The sequence below is a fragment of the Oreochromis aureus genome, linkage group 22 (assembly GCF_013358895.1).
Source record: "Oreochromis aureus strain Israel breed Guangdong linkage group 22, ZZ_aureus, whole genome shotgun sequence".
NCBI classification, from domain to species: Eukaryota; Metazoa; Chordata; class Actinopteri; order Cichliformes; family Cichlidae; genus Oreochromis; species Oreochromis aureus.
Genome location: NC_052962.1, coordinates 22,815,479 through 22,842,586, shown reverse-complemented (window position 1 = coordinate 22,842,586; position 27,108 = coordinate 22,815,479). Strand labels below are relative to the sequence as shown.

At 40.2% G+C, this 27,108-nt stretch overlaps 1 long non-coding RNA gene across 1 annotated transcript; it reads right to left on the bottom strand.

Moving 5' to 3' along the window:
- Positions 1–1,362: 1,362 nt before the first annotated feature.
- On the bottom strand, positions 1,363–25,822 carry LOC120435893. Its single transcript, XR_005609999.1, has 3 exons — positions 25,750–25,822; positions 18,610–18,698; positions 1,363–1,575 (listed from the first exon to the last, which is right to left on the bottom strand). It is a non-coding gene; the product is annotated as an uncharacterized LOC120435893 (long non-coding RNA).
- Between the last annotated feature and the right edge of the window lie 1,286 nt (positions 25,823–27,108).

Sequence of the window (27,108 nt, the reverse complement as noted above, 5' to 3'; positions counted from 1 at the left end):
TGTCCGCAGGCCTGAGGGGTTGTCTGTTATCTTTGGTTATCTAGCTGTATGAGTGACGTACATTCTTCATAAAGCTAGATAACCGAAAGTAACAAGAATCCCATTACACGCCTGCACGGGAAAAAGGAAACAACAGAAATGAGACATAAAGAAGCAGCACGGGAGGACGGGAGGTGGACAAAAGATCCTGCTAAGCGATGACGTGAAGGTATGATGCTGTGTTACATAAGGGCTAACGAGAAGGGGGGGGGGGGTGTGTGAGGGTGGTGTTGTGTCTCGTGGAGGATCTGGAGGCAAAAAAGACAATAAGTGTTTGATTTGCACAAAATGCCTCAGATCTGCTTGTTGTCAATACAAACCATAGTAATAGTACAGTGGTGGGTGTAGCCTGTGCTGCTGCGGTTGTTCTCGTGCTGGTCGGTGAGAGGACTGTGAGTGAGTGCGTGGATACTCTCGTTCTGTAGCTCCGACTGACATTCAGGAATGAGTGCAACATTTAGGTTTCTCTTGTCCTTGCCAAATGTGAACTTGAAGTCACAGTGAACTGTAAAATGACTCATTAGCCCCAAAAATTTCAAAACAATCTCACAGATTTACATCCATAATGAACTTTTCCTCTAGGAAAGTAAAAGATCTTAGTTGGTGTTCCTCAAGTTTAGGAAGTCCAAAGCAATTGAGATCAATTTAAATGTATTCAGTCTCTGCACGAAATTATTTTGCAAACTCTTTCCAAACAGCTGATGCTCACGCTTCAGGACAAGCCACTTTTCAGGGTTAGTTTCACCTTTTCAGATAGCCTCATTATCTCAAATCATTTTTTGGCAAATCCCAAACTGCTAATTACGGGTCCGCAGTAATACAGCAGCATTTTTGTCTTCTTTTTTTCCACTCGATCAGAAGTCAGATCCAGTCGAGTTTCTTGTGAAATCAAGTTTCTTCGCCAGGTGGTGTAAGAGATTTTGTCTGTGAGAACAAAATCAGCAATTGAATTCAATAATCTACAGTTATTTTAAAAAAATAAGCAAATTTTAGACCATAAGTCTCTTTAAAAACCCTAAAACACAAACAATTGTTCAGCTCGGGTAGCTGAATTTGCTCAGCTGTACCAGATAATCTGCACAAATGTGGTGTTTCTGTCGCAGTGGTCATAGTAGAGGTGTTGGATTCACACACACCTGCCAGGCTGGGTTAGATCCCTGCAGCACCAGCTGCATGTGACACCCTGGGAGGAGAACATGTTGGTATCTCCCAATCACCCTCCCATAATGGCCTTTTTCATTTATTCAGCGTGTATTTTTTGAACATGAATACAGAAACTAATCTCCAGCCGAGAGATTCAGACTCATCAGTGTTTGGCTTCATTTCTCTTTTTTAATAGTTTGGATGATTCATTTCATAAAGGCTGATAATGTAATTGCAGCCCTTCTGGGGTTTTAGAGAGCTCGTCCTATAGAGGCAGCGGCTGTGGCGAGAGAGGTGAAACAAAACAAAGACCACCTTGAGAGGCAATTAGCGGCACTTTGCCATCATTTGGATCATTTCCACTCCAGTTGATGCCACTCTGCAGCTGATCTTCTGCAAAAAGAAAGAAATGGTCACAAACAAGGCAGCAGTGAGGGGCAGTGAGGAAAGATGATGTGTGTGTATGCGCGCGCATGCCTCATCCCACCTTTGGTGCAACTCTGTCGAAATACTTAATAGAAATCTTTAAAGCCACGTGTACAGCAGCTCCTCTCAAACCTCTTACGCTCCATCGCGACTTCATTAATGTAACAAAGCACAAAGCGTGTTTATCTGGGCCTCGTCAGCAGTGATTATGAGGCTGCTGGGGAAGATTCTCTTTACTGAGCCGATCCTGAAATGTCCGAGTTTGTTGGCATCTGCACACGGAAAACCGATTTTTTCCCAGCTTTGGGTATCTGTGGCCTAATGAAGCAGCTTATATTCTCTATTTTTGGTTGACCACACTGTACTTTCTCCACTTTCTCCACCACGCTCCGTCTTACTTTTGTAACCCCCCCCCCACCCAAAACAGCACCCCTCCACTTCCCCCCTCTTCATTTAATTTTATTCTTTGTGGTTTTTCCCAGCTTCGATTCTCAGATGGTTGGTTCTGATTTGTATGCATTTGCATAATGAATGTCATTTGCATGCTCAGGGGCAGACCATACCATGAGAACGGCTGTGTTGTTTGTGTGTGTGTGTGTGTGTGTGTGTGTTCATGCATGGGCACATGTGTGCTGTGTATATTAAGCACATGTAAATGACACATTTTTTTTTTCTCTCTTTAACGAGCAGACCAACACAGGGTGTTGTGTTTGGCGTCCACACTGTACAAACACTTTATTCTTCCTCTGTGATGTGAGTGCGCGTCTTTGTGCGTCCATGTGTGGGAGAATTGCTCCTCTATGTGCGCTGCGTGTAGGGCAGCTATCTGCCGATCATGCCTCTTTCTCCCTCCCTACCTCTCTTGGTAACCGTTCAGCAATGCACCGACTACAAGAGTGAAAATAAGAGACTCCCTCTTCAATCCCATAATCCTCCTCTTCTCCGACCCCTCCCGTGCCAGTTTGTCCTCCTCTTCCACACGGCAAGTCACAGTCCTGCCACCATCTTAGGTGTTAAGACTGGCACAAAATGGCAGCTGAGCGGTGAACAGCCAGCGCTGCACCTTCCCCCCACTTCATGTTGGTCGCGATCGTTTCCGCGCCATTGGTCGCCTCAAGACAGTGTTAATTACTGCCAGTGTGTTAATTGTAGAGATCGCCCCAAGAGACACGCAGGAAGGGATGAGATAGGAGGAAAGCGCGCTGCCCGTGGCTTTTGAGTGTCGACAAGCTGGCATTTTTAGGGGCAGCTGCGGTTCCCGCTTCGCTTTTTCGCTGTGCCCGTCGTCACGCTGCAGACCGACCATTTTGCGGAAAACTCTTAGGACTGCTTTGCTTCGGCAACATTAAATTAAAATATAAATATTTTTTTGATTACAAAGAGTTATCATTTGCACCAGTGGTGGTATTTCTGCATGTGGAACATCCATGTGGTTTTTATGCCGCGTGCACGTGCAGACAGCTTCATTTGATGATGTGAAGAAGAAGAAAAAAAACAAAAAACACCTACATGCTCCCTCACACCCTCGAGGAGCCATAATTAGCAACACAGCATTCTTCATAAATCTCACACTTAACAGTTTTCACACATGTGCAGCACATTTCCTATTTGGCTCACAGACGAAAACACGCTCCTTGTGGAAATTAAGACCTCAAAACCTTAAACGACACGTCACGTCGCAATTTGTCCGGGTTTGATGAAAGGTCATGCTGTCTTTTCTGGCTTCACGAAGATGCATTATGATGCCAACCATTGGGTTTTGACAGGATCTGAGAAATATCTCAACCTTCAGACAAGCATTTAACCCCTGTGGTGTGAAAGCCTGACAAGAAATGGTGTTGCTGCACAGATTATTGGACACATTAATTGAAGAAACATGCAAATTAACCTAAATAACAGACATAAATAACCCAAAATATCACCTCTGTTTTGTTCATTTGTTGTTCGCAAATGAAGCTCTCAGATTACATTCATATTAGCTCCTCTGGTTTGTTTGTTTTTTAGCATTATGAGCATACAATCCATCAGCTGGTGTGTAGCCACATGAATTATTTGACAGTTCCATTAACTTACATTGATTTCTAAAAAAGAAGGGAGCTCTAGCATTTGAGATTTTATTAAAAAACACACTTAATTACCTTGAATTTGCATCAAAATGTGGTGCTTTTCAGTAAGATTATGCAATGTTAGTCTTATGTTTTACGTTTTTCGGGGGGTTTGCAAGTATGCTTTGATCACCAGTATTTGCTTCTAAAGAGGTCACATACTGAAGTGTGAACATGTGAACAATCCCTTAATTTGGAGTCAAGAGGGGGTCACAGGACAGTGTAAATTCATTCAAATAGTTTAACACGAATTTAAATCACTGCCTCCCATGTGGTATTTCTACCCAATCACTGAGCCCACAACTCTATAGCTACAGCTGGCAGGAAAGAATAAAGCTCCTATATGTTGAAAACTGTAGTGGGTGAGAAAAAAAATCAGAGGAGGGGGGAGTGAAGTCGGATTGGGTGTGGGGGGGCAGACAGACGAGGAGAGGGGAGCCTGCGACAGTGAGATCTCAATAGTGAGAGGCCTTCTTTGTGTTTCTGTGTAAGGTTTATTTTGGGGGGCGCAGGGGGCACGAAGAAAGGAGGGGAAGAGAAGAGGGTGGGGATCCTATCCTGGGCCCTCAGACAAGCGGCACATTGTCCTCCCCAATGTGTGGCGGCACTTGTGGCGTAACGCCATTATTTAGGCCAGTGGAGGGAACGGGGGTCTGGAGACCAGCTTAACCAAAACGCCAATTAGAGCCGGATCGTCCTGATTAATGGACGAGGGAGATTGGTAAACAATGCCGGCCATTGTTACCGTAACCCCCCTCCTACAAACCCATACCCTTTTGGTTTCTTTCACACAGCAAACCCTCCATCCCCATTGCCTCTGACACACACACACACACACACACACACACACACACACACACACACACACACACACACACACATATACACTGTCATGCCAGCGCTCAAAGGGCCATTAGCATGCTGTTCTTGTTTGTTTGTTTGTTTCACAGCCTCAATGTAAAGTTTGGCTTGATCATCACATCACACACAAGTATTAACCTTCCCGTGCATTTGTTTAGATGCTGCTACTCAATAAGATGAAGAAGGGTCACCAAACTTAACGATTAAACAACTGCAGATGTGATTTCTTTTTTAACATAAACCGAAAAAATATTAAACATACGGATCAAATGTTACTAAAAACGTCGCCTCAGCGTCACTAAAATCTCATGTTGACTATAGGCTAAGTGCTGGAAACGAGGCTCCTCTCTTCAAAAGCGGCGCTGGGCTCATATGTTAATCACACACAACGCGATGCTCGGCTCTGCATTTCAATACGTCCTACTTTATTGTTTTTTTTTAAGCATATGCACTGAATAATTAGCCACCACATACTCCAATCAGGGGCATGCCAATGTGGGGTTGCCATGACGACCTCATCAGTTCCCCCCCACCCCCATACACACACACACACACACACACACACACACACACACACACTCCACCACTACCCCCATCATTCTCCACCTTCTCAAGCCACCACCACTCCTCCTCCTCTCTGGCTACAAACAGGACAGAGAAAAATAAAGCGTGGGAAAAAAAACACTTTGTGGGGTGAAACAAAGATGGTGGGATGATGGAGGAAAGGAAAGGAAAGGAAAGGAAAGGAGATGTTGTGTTCCTGATTGGAACAGCAGCTTGTGTTTAGCTTGATTGTTTTGGAGTTTGGGTGTTTTGGGGGTTGCAGGGAATTTTTCTTGTCTTGTTCTTCTTGTGTGTGTGTGTTCCTTCTGCTATCACTATACTATCTATGAGCGGTGATTGGGAGCTTACAGTATAGCGTAGAAGGCGATACAGTAACGCTGAGCTCTGTGATAATTAATGTCAAGCTTAGCTCAGAGCCCTACAAATGCTCGAGTCTCTGCACATGATCTGATCCTGAAAATCTGCCTTCAGCTTCTCCAGATCAACAACATCTCCAGCATCACAAAATGTGTAGAAAAATGGACACATTTCTTAATAAACAGATGTTTTTTACCAATTTTCTTTAAAACAATTTAGTTTCTGAAGTAATAAGAGGCCTAGAACACACTTAACTAACTAGAACACAGTTAAATCTGAGCAATTGGTGGTAAAAATATTCAGTTTCTCCTGTTATGACAATAGAAACTTATGAACACCTATATATATATGTTTTTGTCTTTACGTATACTGATGTGTACATCATTACTGGGCTATTTCTAACGTCCTCTCCATATCTTCTTTTAAGGCTTCCAATCTGCCTCTCATTGGGAGACACCGACTAAAAGACTCTGAGTCAGTGATGAAGCCCGTTTCACACAGGACTACAACATCATCAACCACCGCTGTTAACCTGTAGAAAGCAAACACAGTAACAACTTCTGTCAGCGGACAACCTGACAGTGGACGGTTAAAACTGCCTGGGCTTGTTAAAGGACGCAGAGGTCCCTGTGCGCCCGGGAACATCGTTATCAGTCTGACGACAGAGAGAAACAAGAAGACAGATGACTCTGAATGAAGTAAACAAACAGACTCTTGAATACTGTGAGGCGGAAACTCAGATTGAAGGACGCTACAGTGGACTCTGTGTGTGTGTGTGTGTTTAGAGGGGCTCTGCGCATCTGTTCAGGAAACATCTGCGCTAGATTTTAATGTAGGTCACAGCTTAGATTATTCCCTCTCACACACACAAACACACCAAAATAAATCCATCGCCTCATCACTGAGATTTATGTACATTTCTGATAATTAGAGAAAAAGGAAAAATACAAACAAAAACTAGTAAATATGAAATAGTATAATTATTAGTAGTTATGCTAGCAATTTATCCCTCTTTAGATGAGAATTTTAACATTAGAATAGAATTTAAATTTCTTTCTTCTCATTATTGTCTTTTTTTTTTAACCTTAAAATAAATCTGTCTCATGTAAAACTTTGTTTCAATCAAACTGTCGACAATCAGTTTGGCTGGATTACTTGAAACAAGCTAAATTTGATATTTTAGTGCAATGACTGCAAATGTTTTTTATTTTACCTGGGCTGCAAGCATCAAGTAAGTTCTTTGACATTTATGTCCATCAACATTACGTCTAATAAGTAAGTAATGTTTATTTAAAAAGCGCCTCTCACAGACACGTGGGTACAAAGCGTTAAACACAAATTAGAGTAAAATAAACAACAGTCACAACAACAGTGTGCACGCATTTTTAACAGTATCATTTGGTGAGTGTATACGAGTGTTTTTTATGCTTCTGTTTATGACGGGGTTTCTCAAAAATGTTTAAAACACACTAAATAATTTGGATTGAAGCTCTGGTTCACTGTACACTTCTTATGTTAGCATTAAAAAAAGTGTGTTTTTTTAATGTACAAAAAGGTACTGTGGGGTTGGCGCTACCTCAGTAATCTATTATTAATCTTTAAATTGCACTCTGATTATGATGCACACTTTTAAAATCAAGGTAGTTATTATCGCAGCAGGAGGTATTTTGTCCAATCAAAACGACTTAATGTTTACTTTTTATCTATGCAAAAGAAAGCGAGTAGGTGGCGTTAGATTTGCATTATTTGTGGAAGTGTTGTGCACACGAGTACTGATGCTATATTTGCACAATAGCACATAATGTACGCGTTTAGTTTGAGTGAGGTAAGCCCTATATGAGCACAGGTGCAATGTGTGTGGCTGGATGTTGCTGAAAAGCATTTTTTGTTCTTTTTGTCAGTCGGGGTAGAAACAATTAGTGGGAGATGTGTGGCGTTCAGTAATTGCACTGTCAGTCTCAAGACACTGAAATCTGCGTTTGTTAAACATTTCATTTGAGTCAAATCAGCTTTTATGACAATCTGATACGACTGCTTGACTGCACTGGATACTGTTTTGTTTTAATGTGGAGAATTTGAGAGAATTTGTGCAATATGTTGTGTGTATGCAGCAAAAAACTGTATTAGAAGGAGTAATGTGGATGACTGTAACATTATGCACTATAAACTACTGTCTCAGGAGTTTTGGAAGCTTATTTTGCACTTGAGCTACTTTGTACTATGCAACTGTTTCTAAATATAATCAATAAAAGTATCCATGTTTACAGTGAGACAAAAACATGGACTATATGTGGGTTTTCTTTAGCTATGTTGCAATTAATGTGTGCTAGAATGGCAATCATAAAGCAATAATGATCAATATTAACAATGTCTTTAACTTATATAAACTCATGCAAACACTAATCTTGCAATCCCACAACATTTGAAATGGTGTTTTCTGAGATGATTTGATATCAGGAGGTACCTAATAAGACTCAACAGTATGACTGAGACTGGTCTAAAAAGTGTAAATTAAATGTAAATTTACAGTTTTTAGTTATGCATCTTAAAATTTTAAAACTTCTAGATAATGACTTAAAAAAACCCAAAATGATCTATCTTCATTTATTTCTTTATTAATTTTTAATTTGAAGATTCAAACTGTCTCCGTTCTTTGAATTACTGGGGTTTAGAAATGATGCAACTAAACAAATACTACTATTATTACTAAACTGTAGCGAGTTGGTGAATGCTTCAACTTACGGTAAAAAAATACGTTTTCAAGAATCTGTCAATTGATTGCAATTCGCACAACGTTAATGTGATAGCCTAAAGATGGGAAAAGTCGTCTGCATCACTAAAGAAGTCACTAATAGCCGGGTGGCTGGCCAGGTCATACTCCCACTGATCCGTGTTTCTCCCTCAGAAGCAAGAGGTTTGCTAGGTGAGGACTTGTTTCAAATTGGTGCATCATTTGCACTTTATGCATCAAAACCTTTTCAATTAACTAAATTTTTTGTCATAGTTTTAAAAGATGTTAACACTGTGAATCAAAGACAACAAGCACTGAAAATAACTGACAATCTGAAACTGATTGTATCATTGTTCGGCTGTTTTTGTATAGTCGTCTTAAGGGGATTTATATTGTAAGGTAAAGACCCTACAATAACAGAGAGAACCCCATCAATCCAGTGACCCCCATGAGCAAGCCCTTGGCAGCAGTGGGAAGGAAAATTCCCGGTTTACAGGAAGAAACCTCCAGCAGAACAAGGCTCAGGGAGGGGCACCTATCTGCTGCTGTGGTTGGGGTGGAGGGGAGGAAGACAGGACAAAAGACACACTGCGGAAGAGAAACTAATGATTAAATGTGGAGTGGTGTATAAACACACAGTGAGTGAAAAAGGGGAGTGAAGAAGAAATGTCCAGTGCATCGTGTACACTTGAACATATGGATTGAAGAAGCCTGGCATCAAACTGCTAACCTTCTGCGTAGATGACCAGCTTGACTCCCAGTAGTCCCGATAACCCTGAGCTGTTTCCTATTTACTTTTTATATGAAACACAGCCAGATGAGCTTGTTTCTACCTCTACCTGTCCTTCAGTTCTGTCCTTCAGCTCCACAGCTCATGGCTGCCTGCTGTTTTTCCAACGACAGTCAAAAAGACAACGCGTTTTTTCCCTCTATTACCCAGGTGTTCTCAGCAGATCTCCAAGTCAAAGATTAATTAGTCTCTTTGATTACTGTGTGGAAATGAGGAAGCTGCTTTTTTTTTTTTTAGCATTCATACATTTAACATTTTGTTTATTTTGCAAAAATTTAATTTGAAAAATGTTACACCAGAAGTTTTATATGTTTTATAATGAGTCCATGCTCTATAGATCTGTTAAACCAACTTTTAGAGGAAATTTTTGTTTTTAAATTGAAGACTATAAATATTAAAAATCGTGGCTATTAGTAGTTCAGTATATGATAAAATATTGTGTAAAATGTTGGAATTTAAACTGGCTCCAGTGGCACTTACTGGCTACTAATAAAGACAGCATAAATATGACACTGTACAGTATACTCAAAAAAATATAAATGCATTGGTAAAACACAAACAGCCCTCTTAAAAATGATTGGAGATTTGGAAATGTCTGGAAAACTCCTGAACACATCCACTGATCAATGTTTACACGCAATGCACAATTGCCGATAATCTGAGTCACATCTGGATGATGTGTTGTGTCTGGGACAGAATGGCACAGCTGCTTTAAAAGACATGCAGGCCAGTGGATCCAGCTGCTGCTGTGATGGATGCAACATCTAAAAAACATCTGGTAGGACGAGCTCCTTACACAAACACTTTAGGGTTAAAGGTCACAATAAGAAAAGAGGTTTCAGAGCGTCGGATTTGGGTGTTAAAAACACGACAAATATAAATATATTTACAGTATTAAAGTGGCCTTCAGCTCACATACAGGGCGGCATGAGTGATGGAGATCAGTCATCTGTGTGTTTTTTATAATTGTTTTGCCTGTGGTCTTAATTGTGGTCTTAATTAGGTAAACTTCTTATCAATGAAAACAAAAAGACACATTTCTAACCCTGTAACACCAAGTGTAAATGTATTTGATACACGAGGTTTTTGCCAGTTTTTGAGACAGCTACGTCATTTTATGGTTTTTTTTCCTGAATAAATTGCATAAAAATGCCAGCTGTAGCAAAAAATTGTGAGAAAGTTCAATAAACACTCCAGTTTTTGGCAATTGTATCATGGTTCAGGATTTACACATTGTTAAAAGATTAATAAAAAGGATGATTGTTTCTTTTTTCCTTCTTTTCCTTTTTTTTTTAAGCTGAGTGTTTGAACTTAAAACAGACAACTATCATCCAGCTTTAATATCAGAGGGGTGTACTATGAAGGACATTCAACACAGCTAGGGTTTCTTTGTGTTAGCTGGCTGGGATTTCTGCTTCAGGCTAAAAAACAAAGAGGGCGTTTCACAGGCTACCTGACTCTTCTTCCACACAACATGATCCCCGTGAGCGCCACCTACCCTAATCAGAAACAATATCAGCTGATGATAAAATGGTGACTAAAAATAAAGAACATATGAGAAAAATACAGAACATAAAAAATATAATGGTAAAGGGCAACGCTGTTGTAAATAAGAGAAGAGATTAATGCTGCAGTTAATATGTTTATTTTAATGCTGAGTGCTCTCTCTGTGCCTCGCTGCACATTAGAGCTCTGAAACTTTAATGATGATCAGACTTTTATAAACCATCAGGAAGCATTAAAAACAAAGCTGTATCTAAAACACCTGTTATATTACTTCCGAATCTGAGAAATGCCTTTTGGTAACAGATGCTGACAAACTAATGTGTCTACATGGTGCATTTTGACATTTTAGGTTTAATATCAATACGTGTGATTTGTTCAAAACAAAACTAAAAGTCCAAAGTGGTTACTTCATAATGTTATTAATTAAATTTCACATGCAACCCTACATATGTGTAAGTGGAAATCACAATCAGCAGAAGTAGTAGACTGTCTTACAAATGATTCCACCACATGTGCTTCACTGACTGACCTCTCACCTGCCTTTAGCAAGCTACAATCCAATACCTTAATTAATAGGCTCTAAAAACTGAGCAGTCATCACGAGAGCCAAATGTCAGCTCAATTATAACTCAAATATACTCGATAACTTGGTCTTAAAGAGACAAAAAACCTTACCATACATGGAAATAAAACAAATGCAGGGGACATCAGCCACACAGAATAATTTATAATGTCAGAAAGAAATGAAAAGTGTTTTTAAGACCGTTTGCATCATTTGTAATTTCTGGAAGCGATCTAGTTTCGCTTGTTCTGCTAAAATGAACATTAACACAACTTTGCGTTGTAGCAGATGGATGGTCACCCAACTCAGTGTACCCGCACATTAAATGTGAGCAATGTTGCAGCAAACTACACGGCAAAAACACTGATCGTAAAGCATCAGTCCAGCCTCCTCGTGTGAAAATTACAGTACTTGAAGTCAGCTGTAAGCCCAATTATAGAGTGTGCTGTCTTTTACAGGAGCCTAATTACAGAGCGATCAAGATCAAGGCCGTTTCTAGTCTGATGTAGGTCACTTTCAACACGATTAAAATATTATTAACATTTCTCAGTTCGTGCATTTGTCTAAATTCGATGTCTTTTCGGGGAATTTACGCTGCTAAAAGTGCCAACTTAAATGTATTTGAACATCCCACCGCTACTGTAAGCCTAGGCGCCACAATTGCTGTGGTAAACGTGAGAATTAATAGTGCGCACATTCACTTTAAAGAAAAAGATAAATCCTGAATGAATGTGCCATATGACAGGTAGGCCCTCTGCTGCAGTCAGCGCTGCAGCTCAGCCTCCAGACAGCAGGAAAGTTACGGGAACCGTCTGATTACGATGGAATCAATAACAAAACAAAAGACCATGTCTGGGAGGAAAATCGTGGGAAGTGCCGCCGAGGGCCTGATTAGCATTCTGTATTGCAAGTCCCCATAGGCCGTCTCCTAGAGCCCCCAGACCCACAAGTGAAGAATGGCTGCGCGGGAGGGGAGGGGGCGCTGAGAAGAGGCTGCAGAGGGCCAGACGGGGGATGCGGAAAGTCAAGGAAGACAGCTTCACAAAGGAAGGCATGGTGCTGAGGAGGGGGAGACAAGGGGAGGTGTCGGGGGGGCTCGAGGCTGCCACCGTGAAATCAGGCAGCGCGAGGGAACTGGGTTCAAGTTCAACAGCAAATCCCCATCTGCGTGCTGAGGTGATGAAGACGAAGCGTAGAAGAAGACTTTAACGAAGAATCCTGATTGACTCAAACTGTGACTTCATCCAGTCGGAGTGCGCCTGGTGTTCAAATGAAACTGAACGGACAGAAAACTTCTCCTTCACTAAAACATTTTCCATTGACGAGTACGTGTCAAAGAAGGACGTCACTAGTTGAAGCCAACACCAAGGCAAAGAAGAAAATACAAACATGCAGCCCATCCTCTTAACATACGAAGATTAAACATTTACACAAATGTTTGGTTCACGAGGACATCGAAATACTCTGAATCTCAGCATCAAGCTGGCATCAAATATTTCTATTTGTTTAAATCACTGTGCAGCTGGGCGTAATAACCTTTAGAGAGTGGATTAGATGGCAAGCAGCTGATGACAAAACACTGTAAATGCCCTGCAGATCAGAACTGACAATGCCAAAAACCTTCTCACAGATTTCTAAGATTCCCGATCACTCATTGATCAACGCACAAACCACACAACAGCAACAGTTTAATTCCCATTAACGCCTATTTCCTACACATTACCTGTTTTTTTTCTTGGATTGTGAAATGAAAATAAAGTTCCTAAAATCCTCCAGGATTATATAAAATACAGGCAAAAATACAGGCCAGCTCCACCCCTCGGCCTCCTAGTAGATCCGGTTATCACATTCATAAGATTTTCAGAAAACTTGACCTCTGACTTTGACCTTGAGGTTGAGTTCATTAATATTTGAACTCCGAGATCTTTAATAGATCCACCTATGGTATCAATTTCAAAATGCTACATGCTCTAGTTCTCAAGTTATCGCATTCACAAACTTGGGTGTCCAAGCTACACAGCCGCCCCTCGTGAATACCCCAACAATACCCCTCAGATATAAAAGGCTGATGGGGTAAAATACACTGTTTGCACTCTTCTGTGCTTATTCTAATTACCAACTGAATCACCAGGTTTAGACAAAGTTCTTCACTTCAGAGAGGCAACGTCTTTAACATAATAAATCGAATGATTTGGAATAACAGCATCTAAAAGCGTTGTCATGGAATATTAAAAGAAATTCATTGTTTTAATATACTGGTTCTACTAGTTACTGGTGGGGGATGTACCATTTTTGAGCTGGTTTTATGCTAAATGTCAGCCAACAGATCTACCAATGAATGGTACTGACTGCCCTTCATTTAGTTATGTTAACATTTTAAATATATGTTAGGTAAAGGTTTAAATCATCATGATGGACAGATTTCTCCACATCACTAGATATTCACCTGCAGAAATACGCAGATATAAATGGAAGCTGTTTATAAAGATTATGCAAAACAAACTCTGAATATAACAGTTTGAGGTCAGAAATTAAGAGGTCTGACCTCAGGGCACAAGGACAATGGTCACTTCCTCCTTACTTCATCACCTCTCTACACACATTTAAGTGTATGCGTTCATGCGTGTGTGTGTTTGTGAGTCATGGGAGAGTGTGACGGGAGGAGGCTGCTCTGCATGACCCTTGTTGATGGCCTTTTAAATCCACAAGTTGTTTGACCTTTGATCCCTGTGATTGTTGTTCTGCTTCCGTGCAGGTCTTTTGGGATTTCCCATAAAGACACCTGTAAAATCCTGCTGGTTGGTTTTTATGCTGACTCACACGCCTGATTTAGTACTATTAATTCTTACTGAAATGGACAGTGAGCAGGGGATGAAACAGTCAAGTTAGTGTAGCAGCATTACAAGCAGTGATCCACTCCTATTAACTGTTCAAACATTAAAAATCTACATTTTTATAAAGACTTAAAGAACATTTTTTAAATTATTGAGTTGTTTAAGTTAAAAGATCTGGGGGTTTCCTGTGAAACTAATAATGAAAAAGGTTCAAAATAAACAGCAGTTGCCTGTGCTTGGTCAAAAAGTTTAAACTTCTCTTTAAAGACTAACGGGGAAATTATGGTTCAGCCGAGGCAGCACATGAGCGGTCCCTTGGCAGCTTTGAGTGCTCGTGTAACTGCAGAGGGTCAAAAATATGAGGTGCAACCTCTCTGTGGGCCACTCATGCTAGTGCTGCTCTTGGTCCATCAGCCAACCAGCAAAGTTATAACACACAGAGCTGACGTGAAACCAAGTGTTAAAAATGATGAAAAATGTCCACTACAGCTAGTCTGTGATTTTAATACTGCATTTTTTTTCCATCTCTGATCTTTTGTCACAATTTTCCTATTTCCGGTGAACTTCACTGTCGATCCCTTCCCTATTCTGGCTCATTAGTCGTCATTTTACTGACACACTGTGTCATCCATCTCGAATGGTAGCACGTTTGCAATGGTTGAAAACCCCTCTCCATCGGCTCTCTGTAGAAAAATATCTTGGCAAATGGGCGCAACCATGGTACCATAAATGGTAATGAAACAAAAACCAAGTGAGTTGAAATGTATGACGTCTTGATGGGAGTGCGTTTTGGTGAAATAATAGACAGATATCAGGTTGACACATCCTGTCCATGGCTGGGGTAGGGGTCAGGGGGGTCAGTGCTGGATAAAGAGGTTGTTGACCTGCTGGTTTCCTGGAGTTTAACCTCTTGCCCCCCTTTGTGATGAAAGCTCAGAGGTTGGGACTCAGTTAGGAGGGGTCAAAGGGGAAGTCTTCCCCGGACGGTGGGCAGGAGGACGAAGCGTGTGGTCGGTCCTCAGTGGACGGTGGCAGTCGACTTAAAACACGTGCATGCTCAGACTCACCAGAATCTAACGGTTAATTTCTAAATGTATGCAAATATGCTCAGACTGGTGCAGAAACAATAAACACACATGTTAAAAAAAATGTCCTGACTTTAGTTTCTAGTTGCCACGTTTTGTTAGAGATCATGCATGGGAATGCTCGGCTCAGTCTTTCCCCACAAATGAGCGCTGTCTGAATTTTATTTTCCAGCCCAGAAGTCATTCACTTGCTAGTTTTCCATTAAAAAAAACCCATGTCTAGTGAACACTGGTGAACACTTTGTGAATTATCCTTCAGACCACTGACAGGGGGGCGGCGAGCTCGATGGGGAAACAATATCTCATAGATTGCAATGAAAAAACAAAACAAAAACCAATCCATCCAGGCGAAGACACGGGCACAAAACATGGCTAGAAATCAGCCATGAGTATGTCATGGCACGCTGGAGGGTCTGACTACTTAATTAGACATATAAAAAGGCTGGGTCAGACAGAGCAGACAGGGAAAGAAAGGCTGGCGAGATGAGGCCCTTCAAATTGTCTGCGTCACACTGTGGGAGTGTGTGTGTCTGGATGGCGCTGTGAGAAAGTGTGCGCCGTGTCGTTTGCATGTCTGAGTCTCGCCTGTGCGGGTCTGCGTCCGACTGCGTGCAGGAATGTGTCTGTCTGGTGCATCCGTGTGAGTTATTGAATAACATGTTTAAGGCGCACTGTGGTGGGTTTTTTTGTTTGGTGTAACGGAGTCCGATCGTGTAAATCTGCTTTAAACCAGACGTGTACCGCACACACACACACATAGAAACACATGCAGCAGTTTAAGAGCACACAAAAAGCATCAGAATGGGAATCTTAAAGATAAAAACATTAAGCTACTTTTGTGGTATGAAGCAATAACACATGCTAAAAATACGTACTCATGAATACGGAGCTCGGTTGGTTGAATCGCGCCGTTGTCGGCCAGCAGATTCAACCCTCACGGGGGTCGAGATTATTAAGATGCATGACTGATTAACAGAGCAGCAAAGAAGGTAAATACTACATCATATTACATTTTTCTGTCAGGCCTCCCCCTGCTCTTTATTTTTTATTCTCAGAGATTAAATTATCAGCATCACTGAATCATTTTTCTCTAAAAGTTATTTATATACCACGAGGTCAAACTATGAGAAATCACCGACAAGGAGTCACGAAGAAGTTTGCACTTCGAGGTCTGTTTGAAGGTGACGAGGAGCCTCACTGCCTACATGAAGTGTTTGTAGCTTCAGGTTGTAGCTTTGGTTTAAACTGAAGTTGGAGTGTACGTTGCAATTTTGAGCTAAAAACTCTTAACTGGAAAACATCATGAGGTGAAAGAGAGCCGTGGTGCTCAGACGCAGGACTAACCAGCTGGCGTTGTTAACGTGTTCTGCTGTGGTCAAACTACAATATTATGAAATGTTCCTTCATCTAGCCTGATGTAAACATGGCTGAGGTTGAAATTTAACCTCCTGCCACCCTGCGCCCTCATATGGGGCCATTTTTGGCTTTCCTGGACGTTATTGTGTTTAATCCTTTCTTAAACAATGGCGACTTTATTGTTTATGCTGTAAAATAAACCTGTTGTCCATTATCATCTGAACTGGCCGGTAAACTGAGATTAGCTGCCAACCCTTAGCTCATATTTTCTCTTCCTGCTGAAGAGATGATCCACATTAAGTCCCTTTATTCAGACTTACAGTATATGTGACAGAAGTAAAAATTATTAATAAGATCCTAAAGACTGGAAATACATCAGTGTTCAATCTCAACTTCAATGTGATTATTTCTAGGTAGCTAATGAGCTTCATGACCTTCAGGTCAAGGTCAGTGAGATTCAAGCTCATCTGAGATCTTTAGTAGAAACACATATGGTATCAATTTTAAACTTCTACATCCCTTTTTTCTCAAGTCGCCCGCCTGCCCAGCGCAATGATGAAAATACTCCATCAACCTTTAATGGCTGAGGGGTAAAAAAAACAAAACAAAAAACCCCCTGCTGCTGGCTGCTCCCTGTGGCCACCACAGCAGGTAGCTCTGTTTGATCGGACAGAATTTATGCCGGATGCTCTTCCTGACACAAACCCAACAGAAATCAGTGTGTCTGACTTGAATCAACCCAGCAACTTTTCACTTGTCAACCAAATGTGTTAACCACTACACCAGCTCTCCAACTCTGTTTATCCATTAAAAATTCCTCAATGTGCTCACAAGTATTAGCTTGTGTGCTGACGTAAAACTGATTGACTGTTTGACTGAAAACCTTGACGGAGAAATAAAGCACATGGGAAAGTGGATACTCGAGGCTGGCTCCAACAGCGAGTCAATCTCCAGACTCACAGTAAAGTACCCAGTTTGCAGAAGAAATAAATATATTTGCATCCTGAAACATATCATTCATAACAGCTGTACGGGAGTTTGATTAGTTTATTAGAGTACAATAGTCAAATGCAATGCATATTTAACATGGTGAATGTGTTTTTAAGTGTCTTTAAGGCACCCATGTTTTGGTAAACTTAGCTTTTTCTATCTGTTTTGGCCTTTTATCCACACAAACATGGAGCATTTTAAAAGAACAGGGTGCAAATTTGAAGTTGAAAAACTCCTTTGAATAAGATATCTGGAGAGTTTGTCTCACAACATTAAAGGTGCACGCCTCTATCTCCAGTGTTACTGTTTATGACCTTTAGGAAAGGTAAGGAAAGGAGTTATCACATTCACAAGATTTTCAGAAAACTTGACCATGAGCTTAAGGTCAGAGGAGCAGAAATTGAGACTGATGAGAGACCAGACAAGGTTTTTCCAACTCTCTGTTGTCAAATTTTGTTGATCCAGTGTGAACTATAGCTTCAGTTTCCTGTTCTTAGCTGACAGCAGTAGCACCCTGTGTGGTCTTCTGCTGCTGTAGCCCATCTGCTTCCTGGTTTGACATGTTTTGTGTTCAGAGATGCTCTTCTGCCTACCTTAGCTGTAATGAGTGGTTATTTGACTGAGTGATGCATTTCTATCATTTCCAAGCAGTCTGATCATTCTCCTCTGACCCCTGTTATCAACAAGGTATTTTCACCCACAGAAACGGTGCTCACTGGATTTTCTCTCTCTTTATTATTTTTTTATTGTCTGTTTCTCAGGCCATTGTCTGTAAACTGCAGAGATGGCGCTGTGGGAAAATCCAGCACCAACAACCAAGTCCAAAATCAGATAAAATCACTTTTTTTCCTCATTCTGATGCTCAGTTTGGACTTCAGCATGCTGTCTTGTTTATATATAAATATGACTAAATGTATTACTCTGCTGCCGTGTGATTGGGTGACTGAAAAATGGAGTTAACGGGCAGTTGAACGATGTCCCTCATGAAGTGTCTACTGTGTATTTGTCCTCTCATTTCGACACAGCACCCTCTTCAGGACATTAAATACTACATATCTGAGCAGGTTTTGATATTAACCCTAGTTTCAAATATTTGGCTTCCGCTGTTTGAATTTTAGCCTCCACCGTGTCTCTTTAGACTGACCCGGCCTCCGACATGTTTACACTACATTAAGTGAATCAGGGACCACAAAGAATGTGTCTCAAGAAGTCGTTAACGGTCGAAACAACCACTTATAATAATCACTTATTCTTACTCACTCAGTGTTGCTTGGAGCAGACATCTCCCAGTCAGCCCGTGGGTGAGAACCAACTGGGAACCCTCCATCCCAGCTGCAGCTATTTGTTGTCTGTGAAACATAGAGGGGAGGTCAGAGGTCAAATAAGTTCACAGGAACACGGTGCTTTCACATGGTAATGTTCCAGCGCGGCACAAGAAAAACACAGCGGCGATTATAACGTTTTTAGGACACTGTTTAGTGAAATGTGTTGTAATCTCACGTTTGATGGATGCATCTGCTTAACTGGCGAGTACCAATAAGACCGGGGTGCTAACTGTTTAAAATCAACACAAGAAAATACAGACAAACAGGGTAGGGCGGTAGAGAAAATTATGATGATCCAGCTGCATTTAGAGAGTCATAGCCAGTCAATTATTAGCATGTTATGCACAGTGGTGGAAAGAGGAATATATTAATCATGGTGTAAAACCTTTAACTGAGTGATTCATGTTCGATTCAATGTTTTCAGATAGGCATTTTGCACTTTAATGCCACTCCATCTGACAATACTTTTTACTTTACAAAATAAAACACTCTAAAATCTTTTCAAACACTGGTATATTTGAATCCACCCAACATTAAGTGAACTAGTTAGGAGACATCTCAACCACCACCAACAAAATGATGTTTAGAATGAAAAATCAAAACAAAAACCTTTGTTTAACTAAGAGGATAAATCCTAAATCTTCTTTTTTTCCTGTGACTGTGTCCTGGGCTTAGATAGACAGGCTTACAAACATACTGTACCACAGTGGAGGCAATCTTGTCGTGCGGACACGTATGGCTGCCAGTGGAACCGGCTCACTAGTGTTTGTTGGTGATGTGACTGCTGTTAGAAGCAGCAGAATGAAGTGTGAAGTGTACAGGGCTATAATCACTGCTCAGATTCAGCCAAGTGCTGCTTCACAGTGTAAAAGGATAATGACCCAATAGATAATGCACAATGAGTCTAAGAGGTTCTCGAGGCAAAGAAATTGTGATGTTCTTCGATAGCAAAGCCAGTCAGCTGATCTCAACCTAACAGAGCATGCTTTTCAGTTATTAAATACAAAACTGAAGAAGGAAGGACCCACAATAAAGCAGCCGGGGAAGGTGGCTGCAACAAAGGCCCAGCAGTGCATTTCAAGGGAGAAAAAAATGGCATTTGGTGATCATTATGGGTTCTAGATGTCAGGTTGTCACCCACTGTAAAGGATTTTCATCCAAGTAGTAAAAACAACCCTTAAATCTAAAATTATGAAATTATGCCTCTGAAAATAGTGGTTTATGCATAGAAATGGTTAAAGCAACATATTTGTAGCCTTCCTTGAATTAAAGCTGAAAGTCTAACCTTTCAACAACATACAGATTTTTTTTGTGTTTAATTTAAAATCCTCAGTGACGGTGTGCCTACTGCAGCAAAAACTGCAGCAAAATGTGTCTTTGTCAAGCAAATTAAGGACCTAACTGTACACAACCAGCACTGAGGAGGTCTTAAGATCTCAAAATGCCACTATTGATCGAAACCTAAGAGTTTTATGAAAAAGAAAGAAAAAATCAGAGGGGTGTGGTGTGAGTTTTACCAGCTAATGCGTTTAAAGACTCACTTTGGTCATGCAGCAACAACATGAGAGCTGATCGTGTAATCACGGCATCGCTGGCTTGAGACTGCAAGGACCTTTTGTTGCTGTTTCTCTTTCCCCCACCAAGTCTTTACTGTCATCTACATAAGAAGGTAAATAACCCTCCCTCCCAACACCCCCAAAATACACTAAATATTACACAAAATAGAACAATGTTACACTATCTCACTAAAAATGGGGTTTGACGCTCACAAAACTGTTATGAAGGCCATCGTAGAGGAATAGCTGTGAGAATGCACAGACGTGTATGATGCTGATGTGAGCACTGACAATCACCCTCAGGACATTTTCACACAAACAGAGGATGAATATTCAAAAGGAATGACTCTCATGCAGTCATCTAGGAGGCACAACTTCAGCTCCTGGTGCCTCCTGCTGGAGCTCTGCAGCAACTGCAGCTACTGAGCAGCACCGTGAGGTCCGAACACTCAGAAAATATGACCAAAAATATAATGACTTCCAATGTGTCTGAATTTTTCTTCTAATAATTTTCTGATATTTAACACAGGTGGTGATCGTGTTGATCTTGAAATTTAAAAATGTGATTTTTTTCCCCTTCTAAATGACTAAAAACACCAGGTTCGATCCAAATTTGAGCATTTAAGGGTATTTTCTTAATGATTTTAATTATTTTTACTGCAGTAGAAATAATAAAAAATTCTGCTTTTCAGCATTTCAAGATTTCTTCTCATCATGTAGCCAAGATAAACCTAAGAAGGAGCAGAATTCATTTTAAATGACTGAAGAAATAAAGATCAAAAAAAAATTTCTGCTATTGTGGAGATATCTGTTTAAAATCTATGTATTTAAATGTATAAAAAAGGCTCTATGCAGCTCATAAACATGTTCAAACAAAGATGGGGAGTTTGGTTTAAGGGGTTGCAACTCCAAAGAAACGGGGAAGGAGGGTTTCAGATAATAATGAACATCAACATGCAAACAATTCTTCCAACATGGAAGATAAACTGATGAAATAAAGTAGTTTTCAGGTGTACCTCAGCGGTGCAAATATTTAATTTAACCAAAAACCCCTGAACGTGGTCAAAGTTTAGACTCCAGTAAATGATACTCCCACGTAAAGTGTTTCCCACGCAGGCTGCCGCCTCCTCCTTGTTGCACATCCACAGGTTCAAATCATAACCTATTTGTCTCCGTGTTCACACGGCTGCCTGTCAATCAGCCCTCCCACCCCCAGCGCAAATTGGTGCAGTGTGAAAACAGCCACTCCCTGATCCCCGTGGGGTCTAATTGGCTCGGATTTAAGAAGCCATTATATCAGTGGAGCTGATCTGAAAGCTGCAGTCTGCAGGCGGCCCGCACTTTTCATCGCGCTGAGAAACCGATACAGCTGCATCCAGCTGCCGCAGCCACAGCCTGCACTCGCCTTACACTACACAGAAGCTAACGACTCCTTCTGATATTTGTCACTGGCTGTTTGTAATGAATGATTAATTTTAAAAAGAATACTAGCTGACATATAATTCTAATCTTTAGTAATCAACACTGACCTAATTGTGTGTTTGGCTGTGACAGTAAGAAACAGTAAGGACTGAAAATTAAAAAAAAAAAAAAGAGAGACAGAGAGAGAGAAAAATGCTTGTGTTAGATATGTATTCATGAAACAGTGTATAGTGCTCCAAACAAAAGAAAAAGCAGCACAGACGCCTCCTTATTTGACGTTTTGTGAGAAATAACTGAACAAGAGCTTAGCCTTTAATGGCCATCACTGGCAGTCAGATGGTTTGTAGCACTGCACATTTAGAGCATGAAAAGTGCTTAACCAGTGACATTCTTAGTCAAGAGCTGTGGTCTCAAACTGCTTTAAGCTCTATTTTGAAGCAGTAAAACCAATGCATAATAACCTACAATAAAAACACCCGAATAATTTTACTTTTCACATTTTTTTTGTGATATCATCCATTTACATTAGAGACGATGAACAGATTAAGATCTCTTTTTTAAAAAGTGTAATTTACCATCTCGGTTATTCAATACTGGAAATGCTATTATCCCAACTCCATCATAAGGCTTAATGTGGTACATCATGCTGAGAGTAAAGTCTTTGTCAGTAACAAGGCTGCAAAACTGGTGAGGATTCAGACCTGTGGATCACGTTAAATTAAATGTCGTCCATTTCAGTGAATTGAAACGTAATGATTCTGCTGCAAAATACACATGAATGTTCAAAAAAGGTCATTCCCTCCTTCTCCACAGTTCTGATCAGCTCACTGATTACTGTACAATAAGCCTGAAATTCTTCAGCCTGTTTACTGAGGTCTATGTTCATTACTGTCACTTAAACACCTTTGAAAATGTAAATATGATTTTCTTTTTGTTAATGCAAAATTAAGAAAATGAAATTTGTAGACACACACACTCAATTACACATCAGTTACATTCCTGAATATTGTAGTATTAAGTCCAGAAATCAGACACCCAAAACAAACAAATAAACAAACAGAAACCTTCTGCATTTTTCCAAATTGGAATTCAGAAGCACGAGCAGCCACAAAGGCTGTTTGTATCCCAGCGAGCTGTGATGGTGGGGTGAAGGAAGGGCTGTGGGTACAGCTCAGTGCCGAGGTTCCCAGCCAACTTGGCACGCCTTTTCAACTTCGCCCCCCCCCCCCCCCTCTTTCTTTCTCTTAGTTGTGCAGACGAACGCAATCGTGTTAAGTCTTGAAATGATTGCCCGATCATTAGCAATATCTTCGGGGGTAAATCATCCTCCGTTTCCCCTGAAAGTCCCAGCCGTCATCGCACATCGAATCGTGTCAAATCTGCCACACGTGATCTGGAGGAATCTTTCCACTGAGAAAATTTGAAGAGGAATAACGCATTATTTTGATATTTATGTAGCATATTTATGGTCTCATTTTTAACGTAAATGTCTTGTTTTTTGTTTTTTTTATTACATTTTATTTGCCTGTGGAAATAGTTTCACTCCGACTAGCAGCTGATTGGCTGATGGAAAGAAACCATTAATTTCTGGGGCTAATTTCAGTACAAACGTTTTCTATTTTTAGTTTTTAAAAACGTGGAGACTTCCCAAATTTCTGAGCTTTATAATAATTTAGAAAACACATATATTGAGTTCGTACTGAGTTTTCTAGACTCAACTTACATATATATATATATATTTTAAAGGCTAAAATATTACCTATAAATGCCAAAAATAACCAATAATTGTAAAAAATAGTAACGGAGCTGAGCAACACCGCTACAAAAAGGAACTCTTCACTCATTTTTTGTCCCTTTGTTTCACTCCTCTCCCTGCGCTTCTCTGCAGCAGTCACTTTTGGGTGTCAAGCACCTCACACTTGGGGTTTGAGGAGGTGGTTCCTCAATTAGCGAGCCACGCGTCCCGTGGAAGAAAGAGGAACTCCATAAGCAGTCCTTAAAGCCTGGCCTCTGTTCACTCTCCCCTCACCCCATGACCTCGGGGGGTCACAGGCCACAATGCGCTCCCGTCCGGAACGGTGTTATCGGCTCCACGACAAAGGGGACGGATACCGACCTCCCGCTTTCAGGCCGAGCTGTGTGAGGCTATTCAGGGCCTGAGAACTGTGGTCCTGCTCCAGCAGGGACACCCCTCTCATCAGCTCTGCTCTGTGAATTCAGCTTCACCCCTCGATCACTTCAGATAGTATGGACCTGAACTGCACACACATATAGTGCACAGCAGGGAAGCTGCCTGGGGCAGCTACAGACCTGTACGTGTGATCAGTGAGCAGCACTAATGAGGAACTGTTTCAAGCAGAAGTAAATCAATGGAAGTACTGGGAAAGAAAAGCAATTCCTGTTTTTCTTCCCACAAAACTACTCTTTCAAAGTTACATCAGTGGTTGGCTGAAACCTCTACTTTTATCTTACTTTATTATTATCTAACTTTATACTTTATACTTTTAATTATTGTACTTTAACTGCAAATCTAAACTCCAAATAAATTATGATTTATTATAAATGGTTACGCTGGGATTTTACTGATTCCTTGGGGGCAAGCTATCCAATATAAATAGATAGATAGATAGTTTATTGATCCCACAGGGGAAATTATTGCGTTACAGCAGCAGAATAAACATTAAAACTAGTACAGTCTAAAATAAATAAGTGCCACAAGTGCATAGTGAGGGGCTTATAATGTGAGATGTGCAGTTTTATATATATACACAGCAGTGATAAAAAAGACAAAGAAAATAAAAAACAAAAATAAAGTTAAAGATGAGGAAAAAGTAAGACTGACAACGTGCAAGAGAGTAGTGCAAATCTAAAAAACAACTGCAAGAAAGTTTAATACAACATGTGTGTTTCACCTGTTACAGAAAGAAAATTCAACACTTGGAAGAGGTGGAGCAGACATATCCAAGTCTGTGCTTAGACATTTTTGCTTTTAAATAATCTACCTATTCCCAAGATGCAACAAATATAAACACACAAAGATGTTGACATTAATAAAGCAGGTGAGTATCATTGTGTTGAACTGCACACCGAGACAATTGTGACCACTGGTTTGCAACCCGAAAACACAATTTCTTCCTGAAGAACAAATGGAAGCAGCAGATTTCACTTATCAAATAATATTATTATTTATACTTTCCTGCTAAACATCCTAAATGAACTGATTAATTTTTATTAGTAAAGGTTTTTAGCATAAATCAGAGTTCAGGCTTACACTGAAGATTAATTGGAAGTTTCAGCTTCCTTCTATCAGTAAATTAAAGGAATTACAAGAATAAGGACATAAAACAGATTTTTAAACGGAACGCAGTATAATCCACAGCATCTGAGGTGTGACCACAGTAGGTTGCAGATTAGAAACTCCCAAATGGATTATTCTCTATAGCTGCAAACGATTTTATTCCTTTTATTTCAAGAAACTTACTTGAAAGAAAGTGGGGGAAAAAAAATCAAGGTAGAAGATTTAACAAATACTGAGACTGCAGTGCCTGAGTCTCATAGCAGCTGTGTTTATTTGAGCCTTTCTGGTTATTAGTATGGCAGTAAGCGACACGTTTTTTTTTTGTTTGTTTTTTGTTTTTTTGTGAGTGCTCAGCTGTGACATTAAACACTTCATCATCGTCTCCTGACAGTTTGCCATTTAATCTCTCGCGTGCAACAAATCGTGGAACAATGCTGCCACCTGGTGGCAGAAAAAAACTGTAACCGTGCAGCATGTGAACTATGATTGATCGCTTTGAAAAATACCGATTGGTTGAAATTCTTTATTATTATTTATTACAGTTCGAAAAATAGAAACTTGGTGTATCCGGATAACCACACTTGTGGGAAATAATAATTAATTAATTACAATTATGTTTGTTTGCCCGTTTAAATTGATCTCTCGAGGCTTTTAACCTTTTACTTTGAAAGGCTGCACATGCTAGCGTCCGAAAACACGCTGTTTCTCTTTCTCCTTTATCACTGCACATTTGATTCACTGCCACTTTAATCCGCTATAAAACAAAAAATTAAAAATTAAAAAACGCATTAAAACTTACTTTGTCGTTGTTATTTGTCCTCAATTTTCCCTTATTATCCACCCGAGTGACGAAACCATGACGCACATTTTGGTAGCCAATGAGGATTTAGATTGATCACTCGATTACCAATAGGAACATCTATACAATCACCCCCTTCCCCCTGATTTTAGCAGCCACCTAAGTTTAAACTAACCGGATTCACCTCATATCAGTTAATGCTGTCAATGTTTTGTGATTAATCTACTCTGCTGAAAGTAAAACGTCACTAAACTGGGTGAAACAAATATGAGAGACACACTGATTCTGTTTATGTACACGGTAGTGCTCACATGGCAGAAGAAAGCTGTGTTGAATTAAAATACCACAAAGTAACTTTCATGTAGTAAATTTATAGTAGAGGACACCTGGGTGCACTAAATACACATTAAACCCTGAGGAAATTTCAAAATAAGAGCTCTTCTTTTTCCTGTTTTTTTTCTTAGACTTTACCTAATTTATCAAGAGTATGAAGAAGAGCCTTTCCCTTAATTTTTTGTTGTTTTTTTTACTTCAATGATCAGTATTTCTTTGAAATTATCATCTCTTCTAAAGAAAACTCGTCTAGCTTATGAATAAATTTGCACAGTATCAGAAATTAGTGTCACTGATTACATTTCAGTCTCAGCTGTTTAAAAGTTATCTCCAGTTTTTGATTTACTGACTGATATTTTTCTTTCTCTAGAGATGGTATAGGTGAAACAGGTCAGAATTCAGTAAGCTGCAAATATGAAGATGATTTATTTCTAAAGAATGAGCAGCCATATTATCCTCAGAGTTTCCTCATGTTAACAAAATAACCTACTTAAAAACACAGTCTATAGTATATCTTACTAAAGTGGAATCACATAGAAACAGAGGAAGGATAAACTTACCAGGATGAGTTGGTACTTGAGAAGTCAGCCGCTGCAGATGCATATACAATTTTGAAAAACAAAGTACACCCTCATTCAGTTCACAGGTTTTACATATTAGAACATTAATTAGAACATTAATCATCTTTTTCTCAATAGGCCAAGATCGGGGTAATGAGGAAACTAAAAACATGACATTAGTCACCATTACATTATGTATTTAACAAATACTGAGCCAAGATACAGAATCAGCGTGTGAAAAATCTCACCCCAAGTTCACCTGTACTGCAAGTACACTCTTACTGGTGTGTATTAGCACAAATAATCATATCTTACCTGCAGTGGGTGTCTCAGAAAATTCAACCCAAGGTCAGATCGTGCAAGAGAAGAAAAAATCCCCAAAGGCCTCACTTAACATGCTAAATCAAAGTTCATGGCAGACAAATAACTGTGAAGCACGGTGGTGGAGGGCTAATGATTTGGGCTT